The sequence below is a fragment of the Ochotona princeps genome, chromosome 2, assembly GCF_030435755.1.
Source record: "Ochotona princeps isolate mOchPri1 chromosome 2, mOchPri1.hap1, whole genome shotgun sequence".
Lineage (NCBI taxonomy): Eukaryota > Metazoa > Chordata > Mammalia > Lagomorpha > Ochotonidae > Ochotona > Ochotona princeps.
The window spans coordinates 32,550,127-32,573,750 of NC_080833.1; the positions used below are offsets into that span (position 1 = coordinate 32,550,127).

Consider the following 23,624-nt stretch of genomic DNA (forward strand, 5'->3'; position numbering starts at 1 on the left):
AAGAACAGACAACTTAGACAACTTCTCTTTCAACAGAAATAGGAATTTTCTGAGACCCCTACTTTATTCCTCGTGTCTCTTCACACAAACAACTTCACACATAGGCAGCACAGCACTTTGCAGAAGTATACAAATGCTGACTTATTAAAAAAAAAAAGCCTCAATGTATTAGAACACTCTCTATTTTCCACTGCCCCACCCACAGCATAAAAGATAAAAAAAACTACATTTAAATATTTATTGTACATAGAAAAAGAATATACTAATCAGTACAGCAGATAAAAGGAAGAAAACACTAAAACTACAATGAAAGAGAAAGAATGTAAAACAAACAAAATGAGAATGCTGGTCAATCTGGTATCTTAAAAATGAATTCAAAACATTTAGGTACTGTTTATTTCACCCAAGTGAATAAAACAAATATCTAATGAAGCCATGAAAAATTCCCCAGTGTCTTCATTAGCACAAAAGAATGAGATTCACAATTATGGATGACACAAAACTGGCAGGGGCGGGGGAATCCACAGATTTACCTAAGAAACCAGGAAATTCAATTACATCTACATACAACCTAACAGAAAAATGGAAAGAAGCTGCTGTTTTTCCAAAAACATCTCCTAAAATCTAGAAAGAATTAAAAAAAAAAAAAAAAGCTGTTTTTGCTGCTATTGAAGGAGTAATCCGCTATTGGAGGGAGTAATCCGTGGTTTCTGAAGAACCAAACTCAGGAAGACAGAAAGAGCCTGGAAACCCTAACCTGGAAGATACATTAAAAAAAAAATTGCCCAAAATACGTTTCCTATTAAAAAAAAAGAAAAGAAAAAAAAAAACGTGCATTGGCCCTCCACAGAAAGAGGGAAAGTGAAGTACCCACGAGACACATAACTGGATAAACCTATCTGCTACTGCTTTGCAAGCAGGGAACTATGTGAACTGCTATGGCAGATAAGCGTTTTCACTGGGAAAAAAACAAATATAAGTCGATGTCAAGATAATTTAAAAAAAGGCATCCCCAATTTGCAACTCCCTGGCTCTGGTCCAAGGGAGTTGGAATGCAAGTAGGAACCGCACAGCCAGCACACTGCACTGCCACAGCGCCAGCCACAGCACCTGGGTGGCTAGCACAGAGCACAACCATGGGGTTAACGGGAGGGAAGAAGTGATATGTCAACGTCACCCAGCCCAGGTCTGTCCCCTGCTGGGCTCAGTTTCCACAGTGCCACTCGCAATTCGTCCATCTGACCCGGAGTGCAGCACAGCCAACTGATCCCCCAACACCTTCCACACCACCGGGAGGAAATGGCAGAGGAAAAAACCCTCCCGCGAGCCTCCCTCCTCGCACAGCTGCAAAAATGGAGGAGGAGGGGGGATACCCTACCACGTGGGCAGGATGCAACACGCACACACAGACACACACACACACACACAGGACAGCAACACGTCCGCACGGAACGGCTGCCTTTGCCCTCAGGCCGGCAAAGGACAGCGCGACAGGATGGCCAGGAACGCGGGCCCCTCGCACGGGCCTCCTTCTCCTCCGCCCCGCAGGGCACTGCCAAGGCGCGAGGTGCTGCCCCGCCTTCCCGGCCGATCGGCGCCCCTTGTCCCCCGACATTCAAGGCAAGAAGACCCCCTCGGGCCACTGGATCGACGACGGCTGGCCGCCCAGGCCAGGGGGTGCTGGGGAGGACACCCAGCGCCCCGGCCCTCCCCGGGGAGCCACGTCCGGGTCTCCCCACCACCACCACCACCCTCCAGGCCCCATCTGGGGGAGGGGCAGAGGCACGGGGCTGAGTGAGGGGCAGCGGCAGCTGGAGAGAGGCGCCGCGGGGGAGGGAGGGACGGAGCCATCCTCGCCGCCCGCCCGAGGCCCAGGCGCCGCCAGCCGTCCACCTCCCTAGCGACAAGGGAGGAGAGGACGTCTCGCCGAGGGCAGCCCCGGTGCCTCCCGTCCCGGGAGATGCCCCAGCCCCGCCTCCTCGTCCCGCTGCCCCTGCGCGGCGGGCTCTCCTCTCACCTCAGGCTGCGCAGGCCGGGACGGCCCGGCCGAGCCCCCGGCCGCTACGTCTGTCTCCGCCCTCGCCTGGGAAAGGACCCAACGGCGCCTGGTGCGAGTGGCCGAGGCCCCGAGCAGCGCCGAGAGCGGCGGCAGCAGCGGGAGCAGCCAACATCCGGGGCCGCGCACCCGGAACTACTTCCCGGCCCGCTCCCGCCCCCGTCCCCGCCGCCGCCGCCTCCCGCGACGTCGCTGCGCCACCGGCCCGGCGTCGGCGGCGTCACGGCTCTTACGCGGCGACGTCCGCGGAATTCCTCCGCTGGGACAAGTAGTGCCGGGGTGCCGCGCAGTCAGGGTGAGCTAGCGGCCCCAGTTCCGAACAAATTAGGGACTCTCCGCCTCGCTCAGTCACGTTTTGGAGGGAGGGCAGCGGAGGCAGCCCCGCCGCCCTGGAAGACCCCCGGGTACAGATTTCAGGGGTCCCGTGCCCCCGGAGAGTGGCGCCTCTTGACCTCCCTATGTCCCGCCAACCTCTACCACCTCACCTTAGGGCCTCTCCAGGACACCGAACCCCTTTCCGACTAGGCACCAAGAGGATTCTACAGTCCTCAAGCAAGGCGTCCGGGGACTTCTCGACACCCTTTCTGAACTTGACAAGGCTCGGGTTCTAGACCCGTCATGACCCAGCCTACTCTGGCTTTGCTCCTCAAAACAGGAGTCGTAGCTCTAGAAGGACCTTCTAAGTCCCAGGCTGGCTGCGCAGGTTATGAGCCTGCTATCAACAGGTGGAGCGTTTAGAAGGGAAGTTCCGATGACTGGTGGACTTTGGAATTGACTGCGATATGGTCTGCACTCGTTCTTTCTCTAAACAGCGGTGATAATATGTCCTGTAGTTTCACACTTCATTACATTGCTGCTTATTATTTGTGGTTGCTTCTTTTGCATCAGCCAGGTACTCCCCTGCCTACAGCCCCAAGCACGTTCTGGAGAACTCACAGTAAGAGTACAGTGTCCGAATACTGAAATATTTGGTAGGTGAATACCAGGTTGGTTGGGCAAGAGGAAAAGGAGAGGTCTGAATGAATTGGCCTGGAAGCATTTTTTTTTTTTTTTTTTTTTTTGTCCTCAACAAGATCAGATGGCCCATGCCTTCTAGACACACTGAACACCTGCCATTAGCCAAGCATCTCCAGGCCCTGGGAAGTCAGAGTATTCATTTTCCATGTAAGACTAGCAGGGTTGATTGATTTCATTTATCAAAAAAACTGCGCATCGCTGCTAAAGTTGCCAGACACGTTCAGGCTCTGTGGGTATGTGAGAACAGAGCAGGGGGAGAAACAAATACCCTTCCACTTCGGAGTTTGCATTCTACTAGGAGAAAGATAATAAACAGTAATTTTATGGTGTGATAGAAGGTGTTAAGTGATGTGGGAAAATAGGCCAGGATAAAAGATAGGGGGGAAAAAGGAAGAGGAATTATGATTTTAAACAAAGCTCTCAGTTGAACCCTGCTGACAGACAATTTGAATCAGAGGTGAAGGAGTGTGATCGTTGGGAATTGTCTCAGGGGGGTGACTGTCCCAAGGAAGGAAACAGCCAATGGAACAGCCTTGAGGCAAAAACATTCCTGGAAGGGTTGAAAGTGGAGGAAGCCAGGAAGGGTAGAGCAGGGTGAGTGAATGGCATAGGAATGGAAGGTCAGATAGAGGCTGGTGGTACACCATGTAAACACCTTGACTGAGCAGAGCAATGATAGGATGTGACTTGTACATTTGAGAAGTTCATACTAAGAGGCCTAAGTTCTTTGTGGCTTTGTGAGTAAAGCCACCATATGCAATCCTGTCTTTCCATATGGGTGGTGCTGCTCCACTCCTATCCAGCTCCCTGCTAATGGCCTAGGAAAGCTGCAAAGGATGACCCATGTGTTTGGGCCCCTGATGCCCATGTGAGAGACCTGGACAAAGCTCCCTGGCTCCTGACCCAGCCCTGACCATCTGGGGAGTGAAGCAAAGAATCTTGCTCTGTATCTCCCTTTCTCTCTCTAACTCTGATAGAGTTAGAGACAGAGATCTTTAAAACAACAAAAAAACAGAGGCTTCATTCCACATACACGACGATGGCTTGGACAAAGATGGCAGCCGTGAATAGATACAGTCTCCATACTTGATAAACTACAAGATAAAATACAATCTCCATACTTGATGAACTGCTGATGCCAAATAAATAGTTTAGACACTGCAATATAAGGAAGAGTATCCTAAAGAGGAGACCATCCTTACCAGCTGTCATAAGAGATAGTAGAAATTCCCAAAATACCATTGCCAAGGCAGTGGGAAGTTCCCGATTCATTAGTGGGCCATGGGGCATATCCTTGATAACATGGCCAGTGCTGGCAGCCTTCCCAGGCTTTCAGGTCTCAAAGTCCACCATCATCCGAGTGGAGCTGTAGGCAGAAGAATGATAAAGAACAGACTGGGCCATGCATTTAGGAGACAGGAAAAGAAAGCAGTGCCTGAGTTAAGTCCCAGATCCACTATGAATTCCGGCTTCCTGTCAAGGCATACCCTGAGAGGCAAACCCACAGGGGAGACCTGGATGAAGCTCCCGGCTTTTGGCATTGAACTGACCCAGCTCCAGATGCTGTTGTCATTTGAGAAGTGAGCCAGCAGATGGAAGAGCTCTCTGTGTCTCTCCTTCTCTCTTAACTCTACTTTTCAAATAAAAATAAAATCATTTTAGAAACTCTGTAATGACCATAAGATTCCAGAACCTTGTAAGGAGGGAAAGCTTAAAGCTAGATGCAGAGGGACAACCCAAGTTCAAATCTGATATTCAATAATTTACTTCCTGCATGCCTAAATCAAGTTATTTAGTTTCTCTTAGTCTGTTTTCATACCTCTAAAGTGGAAACCATAGTCACAACTTTCTGGCAACAGATTATGCACAGCCTTGTGAAAATAAAGACACCAAGGACAGCTGGCTGTTCTTCTGTAAGAACGCCCATGTCGGCTCAGATGGGAATAGTTCACTGTCTAGGAGGCTGGAGTAGGCTGGGAGAGGAGGTGTAGGGCAGGAGAGCCGATGACCTGGAGATAACAGTGCTGGGACAGATCCTTCAGAAAGAAGGGGTGGATTGCTCAAAGCAATAAGATAGAAATGTTATTGTTTTGTGTCATTTGTAATATTTCTCAGATTCGTCAGGATTGTAAATCATTTTTACAGCTCTACAGAAACCTGGATTCTGCCCTGACAGTGTTTCAACAGCAAGGAGTTCAACACATCACAGCACCACAGGCGCTGGGCATGTGAGGTTGTGCCTGATCCTTTTCTCCACCTGGGCTTGTTCTAAGGACAAAGTGGAAAATGAGAAGTGAATGTAAAATGAACCAAGACCTACTAAAGGAAGAAAGAAAAATGGAGAGGGATCCTCCTGTCATCCCCAACCCCAAAGAGCCACCTAGAATCCCCAGGTAATTTTATGTAATACTTTGTATTGTATTAGATTAGAAACAGTAATTACCACCAAGGCCTCATATACAAGATGAGAAGCTCTAAGCACACTAACTGCTATTTAATAACACAGCATTTGAGAGTTGTCACTGTGCATCTTAAACAGCATCCAATAAGCATTTAACAAGCACCAACTCTATCCTTGTCATTGTGTTAAATACCAAGGAGTCAAAAAGCAAATAAACAAAGAGAAGCAGACATGTCAAAATGAATCCCAATGCTATTTGCTAATGATTTATACTGGTACCACAGAAACAGAAGGTCTGGCTTAACTCTGTCAGAATGGATTGGAGCAGGAAGGAGGGGTACAGGCATCAGGACCAAAGAAAACTTCTCCCTTAAAAATAAGGATAAAGGGCCCAGCACAGTGGCCTAGTGGCTAAAGTCCTCACCTTGTAAAGGCTGGGATCCCATATGGACGCCAGTTCTAATCCCAGCAGCCCCGCTTCCCATCCAGTTCCCTGCTTGTGGCCTGGGAAGGTAGTCAAGGATGGCCCAAAGTCTTGGAACCCTGCACCGGTGTGGGAGACCTGGAAGAGGCTCCTGGCTTCAGATGAGCACAGCTATGGCCATTGTGGCCACTTGGGGAGTGAACCATCAGACACTGAAGTCTTCCTCCCTGTCTCCTGCTTTCTGTATATCTGACTTTCCAATAAAAAATAAGTAAATCCTTTTTAAAAAAGAATAAGGTTATATCTTAGTAGATTGACTATTAATTTGTCTTATAGAGACAGGAGCAAAGCTACGAGTAGGGAAAGAAAGTGTAAGGGCAGAAGAGAAGAATTTGTACAAACATTGTGATTGCAAAAAAAGTAGAGGCCAGAAAGGTTATGGCCTTATAAGAAGTCATTAAATTTTGTGGCAGCTGAGGCAGGTATGGTAGCACAGTAGGTTGCCGCTTGGGATGTGCGTCCCATCTCAGAGTGCCTGAGAATTGAGTTCCTAAGCACTCCCAGTGACTAATGGTGACCGCCCAAGTGCCTGGATTCCTGCCATCCTTGTGGGAGACATGGATGGAGCTTCCAGTCCTCAGCTTCAGCCTGGCTAGTCTTTGGAGAAACAGACCAGTGGATGGGACACTCTTCTTTGTGTCTTTCTCTGTAATCTCTCTGCCTTTCAAATAAATCAATATTTTAAAAAAAAAAATGGATAATTGGGCCCGGCGCGATAGCGTAGTGGTTAAAGTCCTCATGTTGCACGTGCTGGGATCCCGTATGGTCGCTGGTTCTAATTCCAGAGGCCCCACTTCCCATCCAGCTCCCTGCTTGTGGTCTGGAAAAGCAGTCGAGGATGGCCCAAAGCCTTGAGAACCTGCACCTGTATGGGAGACCCGGAAGAGCTCCTGGCTCCTGGCTTTGGATAAGTGCGTACCAGCCATCGCAATCACTTGGGGAGTGAATCATCGGATGGAAGATCTTTCTCTCTGTCTCTCCTCCTCTCTGTATATCCACCTTTCCAATAAAAATAAATAAATCTTTTTAAAAAATGGATAATTGTACTGATGGGAATAACTAACTCTGGCATTAAACCACATCACTCCATGTAAACCATCCTTAAATTAAGCTCTGCCCTCTGGAAGTTTGATGTTAACTATGTATTATGTCAGTAAGGAAAAAATGAGATCCCTTCCAAAGACTACTACTTAATCACTCTGAGCAGAAAGGAGTAGCTTAGAATATTTTCCCCACTGGAAGGTAACAGGCTGAATTATCTTTTTCCTAGTCTGGCAATAAATTGCATTAATTTACCCGTATCATCCACCACCACCTATCTTCAACCTGTCCATGTTCCTTGTAACTATCTGGCCCAAACCTTGCTTACTTTCACTCTCACATGAATCTAGCTAATTAAAAGCATAATGAAAGACACAAAGGCACCAAGACAGCTGAGCAAACAGTAACAAATGTGTAGATTAAGCAAAGTATTTACATTACGTGTAAGCAATGTTGCAGATGAAAGGCGAGTGGCGCTAGGAAGAGTGAGTCAGAGAGTGTGCAGAGAGAGTGGAATCAAGGAGATGCTCCTCTCTGCCAGTCAGCTGGCCGTGGCTTTCGGAATGATAGAAGGAAAGGAACCCAGTTAGCAGGAAGAAGCAGCCAAGGTGTGCAGTCCAAGGGAGCTTGAAACCCTGGGTGCCAACGGGAATGAAGGAACCATTGATTTCCCAGTTGCCAAGTTATTGCCATTTTTCATACCTAATGAGCTACTTCAGAATCATCAAGAAGGGGCCAGCATGGTTGTGCAGTGGGTGAAGATACCATCCATTCCATGTGATTCCAGACACTCCCTTTCAAATCCAGCTCCCTGCTAATGTGCCTGGGAAAATAGTGGAAGATTGCTCAAATGGAAACCTATGTGGAAGACATGGAGTTCTAGGTTCCTGGCTTCAATTCTGTCCTGGCCTGACCTTAGTAGCCATTTGGGGAGTAAAGCAGCAGAAGGAAGATCTCTCTGTCTGTCTCCTCTTTCTCTAATTCTGTCTGTCAAATTAATCAATAAGTATAAATCTTTAAAAATTTGTTTTCAAATGAGAGCAGAACTTACAGTTCAGGGAGGACATTGGTAGGTGAGTTGCCAACACTGAATATTCCTTGTGTGACTACCAATACTCTAGACCTTTTGTTAAATTTTCTTTAATCTTCATAGCAAAACTAGAAAGTATTCATCTACATTTTTTCCAATATTATTATATGTGCTGCCAAGGAAAGCACAGTCATCTACATCTTTTCACTTGCTTATTTGAGAAGTAGAGAGAGAAAAAGAAAGAGTAAGAGCTCCTATCTGCTGGTTCACTTCCTAAGTGTCCACAGCAGCTGGCCTGGCAAGACTAAAGTTGAGAGACCGATTCAATCCAGGTCTCAATTCGTTGAGCTCTCCCTGCTGCCTCTCAGAGTCTGCCCTCTCAAGAAGCTGGAATCAGAAACCAGAGCTAACCATCAAACCCAGGCACTCTAATAAGGGTTGCTGGTGTCTGGACAACAAAGCTGGAGCCCTGGCCTTATCTACATTTTAAAGAAAATAGAGGCTCACTACATTCAAGTCAGAGAGTAGGAATTTGAGTGTACAAGTGTCTAACTCCCTCTTGCTGTCCTTCAAGTCAAAACTGCCTGATCTAAGTCCTTGGTTGTCCACCTGCCAAGCTCCTGTAATGCAGAAGGGATCAGTTACCCAGATACGAGAATTGCAAGCCCCTGCGTTGCTAGCCATGGCAAGAGGGTATTCAAGTACTACCAAAAACTAAGTGGAATCAGTCTTGTGTGGTTGTTTCCTCACATTTACTAAGCCTCTGAGATGGGATTGTACCTCCTCAGTGAATGCAGGTCTGGCTGTGACACTTGCATTCACTTTTTTTTTCATATTTTATTATTTTACGATACAGTTCTGTTGGCTCTGGGATTGCCTCACACCCCTCCTAAATCCCTCTCCCCAGTTTGCCCTGTAATACTACAATAGTGCAACTTCACACACAGTCGTAAGTCCATCATTCTGTTATTTACGTGTATTCTGACATTGTGGGCATGGACGATGGCAGTGTCCAGCATCCTGTTGTCAAGATGTATTTCACAGTTTCATTGGGAGTCCATCTTTGATCTGAAAATAGAGGTACATACTGCATTGTATCCTCACATCTGCATATGGTAGTCTCTATTAAACAGTTACTATACATCCCCTTAAGTGAATCATAAAACAAATCAACAGCAGGAAGAAAAACAGAAATTTGCAATGCCATGACGTTAAGTAACATACTGCTGAATGACTAATGTGTTGCTGAAGAAATGAAAAAGAAAATCAAGAACCTTCTTGAAGAAAATGATGCTACTATATGACATGGGGGATAATATTTTGAAGAAATGAAAATGAAAATGAAAAACAACCCATCAAAACCCATGAGACACAGTTTCTGCTGATCTTTGCTGGTGAGATGTGTCTCCTGAAGGCAACAGATAGATGAGTTTTGGTTTTTTTTGATCCAGTCTGATAATCTATAACACTTGATTGATGAGTTTAAGCCATTTGTATTCAGCATTAATTTGGATAGGTAGTACTTTGGTCCTGTCATTTTTACAATGGGTTGTTCATTTTTTTTATTTAATTGGTGGTTATTTTACTGGGATGTTCTTCATGTTTGCCTTTGGTTTTGGCAGGTGCTATTCCTTTTCTCTGTCAAGAGAACATCTGTATCATTTGTAGTGCAGGTCTGGAAGAGGCATATTCTTTGAGATTCTTTATTATGGAAGAATTTTATTTCGTTTTCAAAGACAAAGGAAAGCTTTGCTGGGTATGTTATTCTGGGCAGACAATTGTTTCCTTTTAGAATCTAGAATACGTCGCTCCATTCACTACTGGCCTGTACAGTTTCCTCTGAAAGGTTTCCTGTGAATTTAATTGGCATTCCTTTATATGTCAATTGAATTTTTTTCACGTGCACATTTAAGGATCTTTTCCTTATGTTTGACTGAAGAGAGCTTGATTATCATGTGTCGTGGTGAAGATCGCTTTTGGTCAATCCTAATGAGAGTTCGGTGCCCCTCCTATGTTGTTTCCCAATTTCTTTCTCCCTATTAGGGAAGTTTTCCCTTATTATTTTATTGAGTACATTTGTAAACCCAGACTCTTTCTGTGCCTTCTGGAACTCCTATAACTTTCATATTTGGCCTTTTAATAGTGTCTCTTAATTCTTGAATATTTTTTTTTAGCTTTACCCAGCTCCGCTTTCAGCTTTTTGATTGTTTCCCTGTTGTGTCAAGAAATATCTTCCAATTCTGTGATTCTTTCTTCTGCCTAGTTCTTTCTATTTAATGGAGCCAGATTAAGAGAATATGGAGGCCAAGATTAAATTCAAACAAATGTAAGTTCTGGGCCCTAGGGCTTAACATTTTCCAGACATCTCCAAACAGTACAGGGCAGGCAATGAAAACCCTACCATGGAATATTCTGAAGCAAGTACTCAACAGAGTCCTGGGAAATAATTAGGGCTGCCAGCATATATGTGTCAGGCTTTCAAAACCAGCAAGAGCCTCAACCTCTTAAAACACTACTGCTCACTGGTAAAGTTAAGCTACAGCTGTAACATTCATTTAATTTTGAAGTACAAATGTTGAGCATAATTGGCATAGTTAAAAAGCTAAAGCAAAACAGAGAAATTAAGAATAACCATAAGGTCCCAGCACAATGGCTCAGTGGCTTAATCCTCACCTTACACGCGCTGGGATTCTATATTAATATCAGTTTGTGTCCAGCTGCTCCACTTCCCATCCAGCTCCCTGCTGGTAACCTGGGAAAGCAGTTGAGGACAGCCCAAAGCCTTGGAACCATGCATCCATGTAGGAGACCTGGAAGAAGCTCCTGACTCCTGGCTTCACATCGGCCCAGCTCTGGCCATTGCAGCCACTTGGAGAGGGAACCAGCAGAAGGAAGATCTTTCTCTGTGTATCTCCTTCTCCCTCTGTAGATCTGCCTTTTCAATAAAAATAAATATATTTTTTAAAAAGATAACCATAATAGTCAAACCAAATAATCCATGCAAAAACAATTCTTACTTTTTGGTTAGGAGATGGCATTGGGATTTCTTTTTGTAAAAAGTAGCAGAAATCCTTGCTAATAAACTATTTAAAATGAACCAACATCATATGTTAGATTTACTTGTTTAAAATGTTTCATTGTGTGTTTATTTGAAAGGCAAAGTTACACAGAGAGAGGAAGAGAGAGAGAGAGCACGCTTCCATCAGCTAGTTCACTCCCCCGAAAGGCCAAGACCTGGGGCATGCCAAGCCAAAGGCAGGAGTCAGGAGCTTTTCCGAGTCTCCCACGTGGCTGCAGGGACCTAAGCACCTGAGCCTTGGTGTGCTACTTTCTCAGGTGCATCAGCAGGGAGCTGTATTGGAAATGGAGCAGTCAGGCTTTGAACTGCTGCCCCTATGGGATGCCAGTTTTTGGAGACTGTAAGTTTATTCACCTTTGCAACAACGCTGGATACTTGGTTTTTCTTTTAAATATCCCAGAAAAAAAAAGTACATGAGAGATTGATGAAATATGACTGGGAAATGCTGATGTCTGTAGAAGTGCAAGGGATGACAATGGCTTCTGCAATGGAATGGGGAAAGAAAGTAATATCCTGTTTTAATAAAGATCTTAAAAGTTGGATCTTTATTAAAAGATTATCATTCTCATTTTATAGGCAAATGAAAGTGAGGCCACACTACAGGTAAATGGCAATGTAAGGAGAAACCCCAATTCTTGGGCTTCCTTTTGCAAATACCCCTTATCAATTGTCTCCATGTGTTTTTCTGGGATAAGTGTTTAGCATAGCAGATAAGACATCAACATTCCACATCAGAACGCCTGGGTTTGAGTTCATGACTCTACCTGATTCTGGCTTCCTACTAATGTGCACTGGGGGAGGTAGCAGGTGATGGCCCGAGTCCCTGCCACCCACAAGGAAAACCTAAATGGAGTTCCTGGCTCTTGGCTTCAGTTCCGGCCCAGCTCTGGCTGATATTTGGGCATTCATGGCCTATCCTGGCAAGAGAAAGATCTCTGTTTCTCTGTCTCTTGTCTTTCTCTATGTCTCAAATAAGATAAATAAAAAATTTTCTCATTCCGAAATTTAAGTGGAAACATTTTCGTTTCCTTGATTTTCACCTTTCTTTAAAAGTTCTGATTTCTGCTTTTTGACAGCGATTTTGAATGTTTCCTGACTCATGCAATTGTTTTTGTTCATCTGAATTCTTGATTTACCTGTGTCTTGCTCCCTCTATTCAGCATGGGAGAATGAATGTGGTATGTTTCTTTTTGCCGTGATTTTCAAAGCAAGAGACACCACACGGTGTGCGCGCGCACACACACAAAGCTTCGGCACAGTATCTTCCTTTTCCCCAGCTAGTGGTTAGGGGTCTACTATGCCTACTTTTCCCACCCAATGTATTTTTCCTGCCATGGTAAGTATGACAACATTTTTTTTTCTTTTGATGGAATTTTCCTTGCTACCATGAAACATGTTACCCTTGTGTCTATAAGTTGCATCTGTATTTTATGTTTTTCTAAAATGAAATTTGCTTGAAAAACTAGTGGCATAACTATGCATCTATTCAGTAAGCATTTATTAAATGCTAACTCGAAATTATATGCTGGAAGTACAGAGATAAAAGCTGTCGCTAGGGGGCAGTATGGCATAATAGTGAATTCAAGTAAAGGCTGCTTGTGTAGGGTTAAATCCCAGCCCTGCTTCACTATAGCTCAAAGAGTTCATTTGGACAGCTTATTTGCTTACTTTGAGGCTGAGTTTCCTCATCTGTAAATGGGGATAACTGTAACTCCTGATACATAGGTGTGTTGTTCCTTGATTGAAACCATGTACTTAGTAAAAACACACCGCAGGGCAGAGAAGGTTAAATGTACTGTAATTGTTACTTCTTCCAATTCCCATGTATGGTTCATGAATTAAATAAGGGGAGGGAAGAATTTGATCTGACTGGGTCAAGTGTTTTAAGGAAGAATTTGCAGATGCAGAAACATGTGAGCTATGCTTTGAAAAATGACTTCAAGGTTCTTGAGGCAAGGTAGGCAGGAGGGTACTTCCAATTACAGAGGCCTGGTCCGTTCCTCTAGGCCAGACATATTTGAAGGCTTTTTCCATCTCCGGAGCTCCCTAAGAGATGGTGGGGGTGTGGAATCACGAGAGATCTGCATGACAACCAAATCACAGTTCAATAGCTTCCTCTGCCCATTCCCATTTATTTTAATTTATTTTATTTTATTTCAGTGGTGATTGCAAAAGCATCCATTTCTCCTCAAAACTCTTCTTGTCCACAAAATTTATGGTAAGAGTCCGTTTTTCAAGGAATTAACCTTCATGAATGATATTAAATATAATTCGAAATTTAAAAAAATATATGTTGGGTTGCTGTTTGGCCTAGCATTTACGCCATAAGTTAACATCTCACATCAGAGTCTCTAGGTTCAAGTCCTGGACCTGGCTCCCAGGTGCAGGTTCCTGCCAGTGTAGCCTCTGGGAGGCAGCAGAGATAACTGAAGCAGCTGAGTTCCTGTCATTCACTTGGAAGACCTGGATAGTTTCTGGTTTGGGCTTTGGCTCATTATAGAAAATTAGGACATGAAGCAGCAGATGTGAAGATGTGACATTCTCATCTTCTCTCTCTCTCTCTCTCTCTCTCTCTCTCTCTCTCTCACACACACACACACACACACACACACACACCTCTTTCCTCCTCTCTCTGTCTCATGAAGAAAATTTTTTTCACAAAATATCATCTGAGCAATGTACATATTGCACCATGGAGGACTAGTTAGCAGAAATATATATTAATTGAGTTAAACTATCATAATGTATTGGTCAAACACCATGCTGAAAAATACCATGCTTCCCTGTGTCCTAGTCTTTATTATACATATCATCTTGACAAGATACATTTGATCTTTTAAAAATAGAAAACCTTGATCGTTTTCTTATTTTTCATTATGAAAAGCTGCCATGACAAGTAATATTGTGAACTCTCACATACCCATGATTCAGCTTCAGCGATCACCAAATAATAAGCCATTTTGTTTCATCTAGTCCCTCACCTTCACATGGTGCATCCCATGTTATTCTCAAACTAATTCCAGGCACCAAACTACAGCAACAGACCTATAGGTATATATTTTTTAGATTTATTTATTTTTATTGGAAAGTCAGATATACATAGAGGAGGAGAGACAGAGAAGAAGATCTTCCGTCCGTTGATTCACTCCCCAAGTGACCGCAATGGCTGGTACTTGCCGATCGGAAGCCAGGAGCCAGGAACCACCTCCAGGTCTCCCACGCGGGTGCAGGGTCTCAAGGCTTTGGGTCATCCTCATCTGCGTTCCCAGGTCACAGGCAGGGAGCTGGATGGGAAGTGGTGCCGCCTGGATTGGAACCGGAATCCATATGGGTTCCCGGCACATTCAAGGCAAGGACTTTAGCCACTAGGCCATCGTGCTGGGCCCTAGACGTATATTTTCAAGAGTTGTCTTTAAAAGATAGGAACTTTTATTTTAGCAAAGCATAGTCACACCGTTATCTTACCTAAAATTGAGTGGGACTTTCTGAAGTCACTGATATTGTAATATACAATCTATCCTGTCAGTATTGAAATTTCCAATCATGCTATACACTTTTTATTTTTTATTTTTTAAATATTTATTTTATTTTTATTGGAAAGTCAGATATATAGAGAATAGGAGAAACAGAGAGGAAGATCTTTCATTGATGGATTCACTCCCCAAGTGACCACACTGCTGGTGCTGAGTTGACCCGGAGCCAGGAACCCGGAAATTCCTCCAGGTCTCCTACATGGGTGCAGGGTCCCAAATCTTTGGACCGTCCTTGACTGCTTTCCCAGGTCACAAACAGGGAGCAGGATGCGAAGTGGAGCTGCCGGGACACAAACCGGTGTCTGTATGGGATGCCAGTGCTTGCAGAAGAGGATTAGTCAATTGAGCCATTACACCAGCCTCCAAGGGGATGCTTTCTCCCTCCCACACTAACTCCGACTCCTTCCAAACGCAAATAAATTTTAAGAATGACCCCTGCCTCCCAGAAGATTACATTTGCTTAGGAGAAAGGGTTATCAAACAATTGAAGAATATCAGATAAAAAAAATGCCGTATAGAACGTGAACAAAGAAAACACGTGCATTTTGCAAGTAGTGACTATTACAGATAAGCAGGGACATCAGGATTGATGGAAGCTCCTGGGGGAAGCTTCATCAAGCAATGTAGAAATTATTGCAAATATAAAAGATTTACCAATGAGTAAAAGGTCCTTAGCACAAGCATCCTCTCTCTTGGGAACCATGCCACATTGACACAAAGATTTTGTCACCATGGCAACCGGCCATTGAACCAATGAAATAATCAGTTGTCATGGTAACACGATCCCCATCTCACGCTCACCAGGCACCTGTTGTAAATCACCACATCCTCCAGCAACCTCAGGACACCTCACTGCTGCTTGCTTCTTTTCCTTAGTCATCCTGTTTTCCCTAGTCAGCTATGTTGGAATCCTTACGTTTCTGTTTAGATGGATACACGAGACTCTTAATATCACAGCAAATGAAAATGACACTGTAGGGTAGGACCACTTATAGACAGGAGGAATCCCCTCAAATATAAGAGTTAAGTGATCCAGAGCACTGAAAAACTTAAGACATTTAATGTTTTTTCCTCTGCATTTCTCTAAGTAAAATTCCTTGGGGCTTAAGATGTTGCTGTGTGGTGACTATCCTTCTGCCTCCCTCTATTCTAGTCTTCTGTTCATCCCCCATCTCCCAAATGCAGGTGTCTCTCTAGATTCATCATTTGTGTCTGTTCTTTCTGTAAACTGCACTGCACAACTCAGCCATAAGCCACATGGTAGTTACCGTGCCCTTGAAATTAATTATAAATGAGATGAATTGAGATTGTGCATTGTAGATGATAAAACTTTGTACCAGACACAAACTGTAATGTATCTCAGTAATAATTTTGTATCAATTACACATAAAATAGTTCAGGTGTATTGAATCCAATAAAATACATTGTCAAAACTTAATTTCATTTATTTCTTGTTTATATTTTGAATGTGGTTGCTGGTCAATGTAAGTTGCATTATGGCCTGCCTTCACAGACTGTTGTTTTTTCCTATTGGGAATATTGCTCTAAGATTTCTCCTTAAGATGTCTCACCCAAATCTTGGTATCAAGTTTCTCCTCAAGGAAATGAGTCTAATGTCCCCAATCATAGACTGTATTCTGAGACTCAAACCCCCAAAATGTGGCTAGCTGGTCATTTTCCAAATAACCACCATATCTTCAGCTCAACAGGAACAAAGCTGTGAGTTACCTCAAAACCTGCTCTTTATCCTCATTATTAATATTAACCTTTTGTATTAGTTCTATTGCTGCCCCAACATAGCTTAGTGGCTTCAGATAACAAAAATGTACTATCTTACAAGTTCCAGAGATCAGTAGTCTGATATGGGTCCCACTAGGCTAAACACAGTTGTCCAACACCATACTCCTTTGGAAGGCCTAGGAGAGAATGTTTCCTTGCCTTTCTGATTTCTAGAGGCTGCCAACACTTTTTGCCGCATGGCTCCCTTCCATCCCCAATGGCAAGCTCTTCCTTCTGACCTGACTCTTAGGTTTCTCTCTTTCACATTGAAGGACCATGGTTATTATGTCAGTCCTATTCAGACAGTCCAGGATAGCCTCCCCATCTCAAGATCTGAGGGTAAGCAGCTCTAATTCCACCTGCAACCATCACTTTGCCTTGCCATGTTCCATGACATAGTCCCAGGTCCCAGGAAGGAGGGCGTATCTCAAAGGGCTGGACAAAAAAGGAGAATCTATGTGTGAGGCCAAGAACAGAAGAAATGCAGAAATGAGAATCAGAACAGGTGTGGTGGGGTAGTTCCCCTGGCTTTCAGAATGGGTTGCGGACAGCTAGAGAGGAATGAAGAGCAGGCTGGTGAGGACAGTGCTCTGGCATGCTGCCTAGCGCACTGCACAATCTGCCTGCTCTGCCACTGCTGCCCTGAGCACTCCTCTTGCCTGAGCACGCTACCTTCTCTCCATGATCTGTGTGGCTTTTGTATTTCCTTCGACATCTTTCTTTACCTTGTGTCATTATTAGATATTTGAGCACTTGTTCTTAACCTTTCTACTGGATCCGAAACTATTTCATGGCTAGAAACTGTTTGCTTCACCTTTGTGAAGCCATGATGCTTAACGTGGTACTTATGAAGGTTTTTTTTTTTTTAAGCTTGTGGAAAAAAATAATTAGAAGAAAGTTTATCTGGTGAAAAAAATTGAAATCCACACAGGTTTTTCATCATAAGTGTTTTCTGAGAACTTCTTTTAAAAAAGTTTATTTATTTTTATTTGGAAAGGCAGATTTAACAGAGAGGAAGCAATACAGAAAGATTTTCTATCAGCTGACTAACTCCCCAAGTGGTCACAAAGGCCAGAGCTGAGACAATCAGAATCCAGGAGCCAGGAACTTCTTCTGGATATCCTACAGGGGTACAGGGTCCCAAGGCTTTGGGCCATCCTCTATTGCTTTTCCAGGCCACAAGCAGGGAGCTGGAAGGAAGTAGAGCAGCTGGGACACAAACTAGCTTCCAAATGAAATGCAGCAGATGCAAGGCAAGGACTTTGGCCACTAGGCTATTGCACTTGGTCCTTCCATGAACTTTCTGAAGACTCTGTATATAGAAGTTTTTCAATAATTGTTTCTTGAATTTGGTTGAATGGAGGCAACCTGCGCTGACTGATATAGTGCATGTCACAAGGCCATTGGTTTCCCTAAACAAAGGATTCTATGATTCCCACATAATCTATGTTACATGGACAACAAGGGGTTAGTGTTTGGCACAGAAGTTAAGCTGCTACTTGGGACTCCTGTATCATATATCAAGTACTTGGATTTGAGATCTGGCTCTGCTTCTGATTCCAGCTTCCTGCTAATGAATACCCTGAGAGGCATCAGGTGATGGCTCGGATGCTTGGGTCCCTCTCACCCTAGTGGCAAGCCGGGATTGAGTTCTTGGCTCCTGGATAAACTGGGTCTAGATGCAGTTGTTGCAGGTAGAAGTAAACCAGCAGATAAATCTCTCTCTCTCTCTCTCTCTCTCTCTCTCTCTCTCTCTGCCTTTCATATAAAATGAAAGGAAGTAAATTTAAAAACACATTATAAACTCAGCAATCAATGTGAATGGTTATTGTGCACTTCTGTTTGATGCTTCTGTGAGTCAGTTGCATTTTGTTTCAGAAAATAAATGATATCAGGTCAGTGCTATGGTATAGTGGGGAAAGCCACTGCCTGTGATATCAGTATTCCGTATGGGCTCCAGCTCCAGACCTGGCTGCTCCACTTCCAACTCAATTCCCTGCTAATACACCTGGGAAAGTAGTAGAAGATGTCCCAAGTGCTTGGGCCCCTGCATCCACAATGGGAGTACAGAAAGAAGTTCCTGCCTCCTGGCTTTGGCCTGGCTCAGACCTGACTGTTGTGGCTATTTAAACAGCAAACCAGCAGGTGGAAGATCTCTCTCTCTCTCTCTGTAACTCTGACTTAAAAAAAAAATTAAAAGATTTATATTATTTTTAATTGGAAAGTCAGATACATAGAGAGGAGGAGAGACAGAGAAGAAGATTTTCTGTCCGATGATTCACTCCCCAAGTGGTCTTGACAGCTGGAGCTGCGCCTACCCAAAGCCAGGAGCCAGGAGCCTCTTCAGGATCTCCCATGTGGGTGCAGGGTCCCAAGGCTTTGGGCTGTCCTTGACTGCTTTCCCAGGCCACAGGCAGGGAGCTGGATGGGAAGTGGGGCCACTGGGATTAGAACCAGTGCCCATCGTTGTCATGGAGACAAGGAGCAAAGAGAAAAAAGCAAAGAGTCATATCAACTGTAAGAAAACATTGGGGCTAAGCCCAGCACAATGGCCTAGCGGCTAAAGTCCTCACCCTGAAAGCGCCAGGATTCCATATGGGCTCCAGTTCTAATCCCAGCAGTTCCATTTCCCATCCAGCTCCCAGCTTGTGGCCTGAGAAAGCAGACAAGGACGGCTAAAGCCTTGGGACCCTGCACCCGCATAGGAGACTTGGAGGAGGTTCCTGGCTCCTGGCTCCGGATCGGCATAGCACCAGCCGTTGTGGCCACTTGGGGAGTGAATCATCGGACGGAAGATCTTTCTCTCTGTCTCTGCTACTCTTTGTATCTGACTTTGTAAAAAAAATAAATAAATATTTTAAAAAAATATTTATTTAAAAAAAGAAAGAAAGAAAGCATTGGGGCTGGCATTGCTATGTATCTGTGATGTCAGCATCCCATATGGGCACAGTTCATATCCAAACTAATCCAGTTTCCAATCCAGCTCCCTGCTTATGTGCCAGGGGAGGCAGAAGGGGAAGGCCCCAGTGTTTGGGCTGCTCCCATCTAAATGGGAGATCCAGGCTCCTTGTTTTGGCCTGGGCCAACCACAGTAGTTGTGGCCCTTGGGGAATAGACTAGCAAATTCTCTCTAACTCTTTCTCTCTCTGCTTGTTTCTCCTTCTATCCCTGACTCTGCTTTTCAACTAACTAAATAAATTTTTAAAAATAAACCTTTTTAAAGCTGGGAGAATTAAAAATAAATGAAGGTTTTTTTGGTACTTATCTACACTTGATCTTAGCCAAAAGGCTAAGAAATTATTTTTGATACTTAGACTCCTGCTACTTTATAATATTTATTTCTTTTAAAAGTTTTTATTTTATTTGTTTTAAGGTCAGAATTAGAGAGAGAGAAAAAAAATTCTGCCATCTTCTGGTTCATACCCCATAAGTGATGGGCCAGGCCGATGCCTAGAGCGTCATCAGGGTTTCCCATGCGAGTGCAGGTGCTCAAACACTTAGGCCATTTTCTATTGCCTTTTCCAAGCTGTTAGCAGGGAGTTGGAGCAATTGGGATTTGAATAGGCACTTAGAATGCTCGCATCACAGGGGATGGATTTACTTGGTATGTCACAACATGGTCCTCCAATCTTTATTTCTTCTTCTGTTTTTTATTTATTTGAGAGGCAGAGCAACGGACACACACACATGTGCAGATAGGGAGAAGGAAGAGTGAGGGGAGTAGAGAGAGAGAGAGAGAGAGAGAGAGATCTTCCATTTATTTGCTGTTTCAATCCCTAAATAACTGCAATGGCTCAGGTTGGGGCAGCTCAAAGTCAACAGCCGAAAACTCAGTTCAGGTTTATCATTTGGTTGGCAAGGGTCCAAGTGGCCAAGCTACCATCTGTAACCAACCAAACTAGAGACCAGCAAGAAACTAGACAGGAAGTAGAGTAGCTAGGACCTGAACGAGGCTCTTGGGCACAGGATACAGGCATCCTAAGCAGTGCCTTAAGCCATTGGGTCACAATACCTGCCCCAAATGGTTAGTATACTGGCAAGGTATGAAATTCAGAACATGATTAAAAAGTCTTAACTATGCTGGGCAGTTCAGTTGTTTTTTTCCATATTATCATCTGATACTGCTTTCGTTTTACTTTTTAAAAATGTTTGTTATGTCTTAATTTACCTTCATGTCAGAGCAACAAAGTGAGAGAGGCAGCATGACCTTCCATTAATTGATTCATCAAATGCTGGCGTGAACTGGGGCTGGCCAGGCTGAAACCAAGAATCAGGAACTCAGTCTGTGTCCTCCGTGAGTGGCAGTAACCCAAGCACTTGAACCTCATCTACTGCCTTCCATGGTGTACATCAGCAGGATGCTGGGTTTGCAATCAGAGCTGGGACTTGAGCCCCAGCACCCTGATCTAAGACGCAAACATCCCAAGCTTAACCTACTGTGCCACAATGTCAACCTCTTCTTTCATTTAAACTAGGAAAAACTAACATAGCAGTAACTTGAAATTGCTTTTCTTTCTTTTTTTAAGATCTATTTATTTTTTATGGGAATGGCACAGTTACAGAGAGAAGGGGAGACAGAAAGAGATTCCCCCATCTGCTAGTTCACTCCCGAAATGGCCACAAAGGCCAGAGCTGGGCTCCTCTAAAGCCAGGAGACAGGAGCTTCTCCTGGGTCTCCCATATTTGTACAGGGCCGCAAGGCTTTGGGCTGTCCTTGACTGCTTTCCAGGCCTTAGGCAGGGAAGAGAAGGGAAGCAGGGCTGCCGAACACAAACTGGCACACATATGGCATGTCATCACGGAACAGGAATATGGGTCTGGCTAGGTAACCTAGAGGCTAAAGTCCTCACCTTGAACACGCCTATATAGGTGCCAGTTCTGATCTTAGTAGCCCCGTTTTCCATCCAGCTCCCTATCTGTGGCCTGGGAAAACAGTCGAGAGTGGCCCAAGGCCTTGGGACCCTGCACCCAAATGGGAGACCTGGAAGAAGCTCCTGGCTTCTGGCTTTGGATTGGCTCAGCTCCGGCCATTGCAGCCACGTGAGGAGTGAATCATCAGAGTGAATCATCAGAGTGAAGATCTTCTTCTCCGTCTCTCTTTCTTTCTGTATATCTGACATTCCAATAAAAATAAAATATTTTTAAAAATGAATAAAATATGGACCCGGCGCTGTGGCCTAGTGGCTAAAGTCCTCGCCTTGAACGTGCCTGGATCCCATATGGGCTCCGGTTCTAATCCCGGCAGCTCCACTTCCCATCCAGCTCCCTGCTTGTGGCCTGGGAAAGCAGATGAGGACGACCCAAAGCCTTGGGACCTTACACCTGCATGGGAGACCTGGAAGAGGCTCCTGGCTCCTGGCTTCGGATTGGTGCAGCACCGGCCATTGCAGTCACTTGGGGAGTGAATCATTGGACGGAAGAGATTTCTCTCTGTCTCTCCTCCTCTCTGCATATCTGACTTTGTAATGAAAATAAAATAAATCTCTAAAAAATGAATAAAATAAATCTTGGGGTTTTGGAACATAAACCTCTTAGAGGAAAGCTGTTAACTAAGTTTTGAACCCATGAAGTTCCATACTGCCTTCTTAATTCACTCAATCCTGTTGACAGTCCTACAGCATTCTGGTCAACTTATATGGTCTTTATTCTACTGGCGACTCAACATCACCCTTTAGGCAGGCACACGTCTATAGCTTGGCCCAGAACATTGTATTGCACCTGTTCTCCAGTTGGTTTTAACTGCCTAATCCTGCTGGTTTTGGCACTGTTCATAATATTCTCTTGAATTTACAGCAAAAGCTAAGTTTTCAACGTCCTCATTTTCCACAAATTATAAAAGGTAAAGTGATAATGGAAAAAAATACCCTAAAAACAAGAGGATATTGTTTAGTTGGGACTAGATCCACAAAACAACACAATTTTTTTTTAACTCCCATAGTGTGGATAGTAGCAAAAAACATATATATTTCCTTTTGTTTGTTTAAAATTTTACTTATTTTAAAGATTTATTTTTTATTGGAAAGTCAGGTATACAGAGAGGAGGAGAGACAGAGAGAAAGATCTTCCATCTGCTGAGTCACTCCCCAAGTGGCTGCGATGCCTAGAGCTAAAATGATCCAAAGCCAGGAGCCAGGAGACTCCTCTGGGTCTTCCACACAGGTACAAGGTCCCAAGGCTTTAAGCTGTCCTCGACTTCTTTCCCAGGCCACAAACAGGGAGCTGGATGGGAAGTGGGGCCACTGGGACATGAACCAGTGCCCATATGGGATCCCGGTATGTGCAAGGCGAGGATTTTAGCCACTAGACTACTGCGCTGGGCCCACATATATATTTCTTAAAGGACAAGTTTTGAAAAAAACAACAAAAGAATCGTCAAGTCTTTCAATATCAGTAAATAATTCCCACCTGTGACAGGAACGGCAATTCCATTCACAATATGACAAAAATTACAAGATTACTAGGAATTAATCTGCCCAAAACCATGTAAGATCTTTTTGAAGAAAATTATGAAACTAAAGAGCAAACACACACAAAGACCTGAATTAATGGAACAAGCTACCAGATTTTGTTAATATCATTAAGATGTCCTGGACTAGCCGCAATACCTCAGTGACTAAATCCTCGCCTTGCACATGCTGGTATCCCATATGGGCTCTGGTTTGTGTCCCAGCTGCTGCATTTTCCTCTCAGCTCCCTTTTTGAGGCCTGGGAAAGCAGTAAAGGATGACTCAAAGCCTTGGGATCCTGCACTCAAATGTGAGACCCAGAGAAAGCTCCTGGGTACTGGATTTGGATGAGCTTAGCAATGGCCGTTGCAGCCATTTAGCGTGTGAACCACTAACTCCCCTTGGAGCAAACTTCAACCAAGTATAAAGAGAGGTTAAGCCAGCAGATAAATTATTTGTCGTTCCTCCTCCCTCTGATGGACAGTTCTGAGGTGTGCTTCCACAAAGCCTAGGAGACAGATGCTGGGGGAACCAAGCCACACCATGGTCAACCTAGTCTACTTGGCATCCTGTGGTTTTTTTTTTTTTTTCTCCCATGACTCACTTCCCTTTCCGCTTTACTTTTACTATCCTGGGACTGCACCTTTCAATGTTTTATCATGCAGGTGGCATATCAATCTCTGCTCTTCAAAAAATCTAGGTGAGATAGCTATACATGTAGAATAAAAGGAAATTAATATTCTTGCTCATACTATACC

General features: G+C 44.2%; 1 protein-coding gene and 1 long non-coding RNA gene across 4 annotated transcripts in view; one reads left to right on the forward strand and one right to left on the reverse strand.

Annotated features, from left to right (window-relative positions):
• FOXJ3 (forkhead box J3) overlaps positions 1-2,211 on the reverse strand; it is a 134,272-nt gene extending 132,061 nt beyond the window's left edge. For 2 of the 3 annotated variants that reach the window (XM_058679720.1, XM_058679710.1), the window contains exon 1: positions 2,018-2,210. The gene's annotated coding sequence lies outside the window, so the exon portion shown is untranslated. Of the gene's footprint in view, positions 1-2,017 lie in introns of all 3 variants that reach the window. The other variant, XM_058679716.1, reaches the window with a different exon arrangement.
• A 136-nt stretch (positions 2,212-2,347) lies between these two features.
• The window catches only part of LOC131482996 (uncharacterized), a 32,228-nt gene continuing 10,951 nt past the window's right edge, over positions 2,348-23,624 (forward strand). The window contains exons 1-2 of the long non-coding RNA XR_009247472.1: positions 2,348-2,460; positions 5,219-5,466. This is a non-coding gene — a long non-coding RNA (uncharacterized LOC131482996). The remainder of the gene's footprint in view (positions 2,461-5,218; positions 5,467-23,624) is intronic.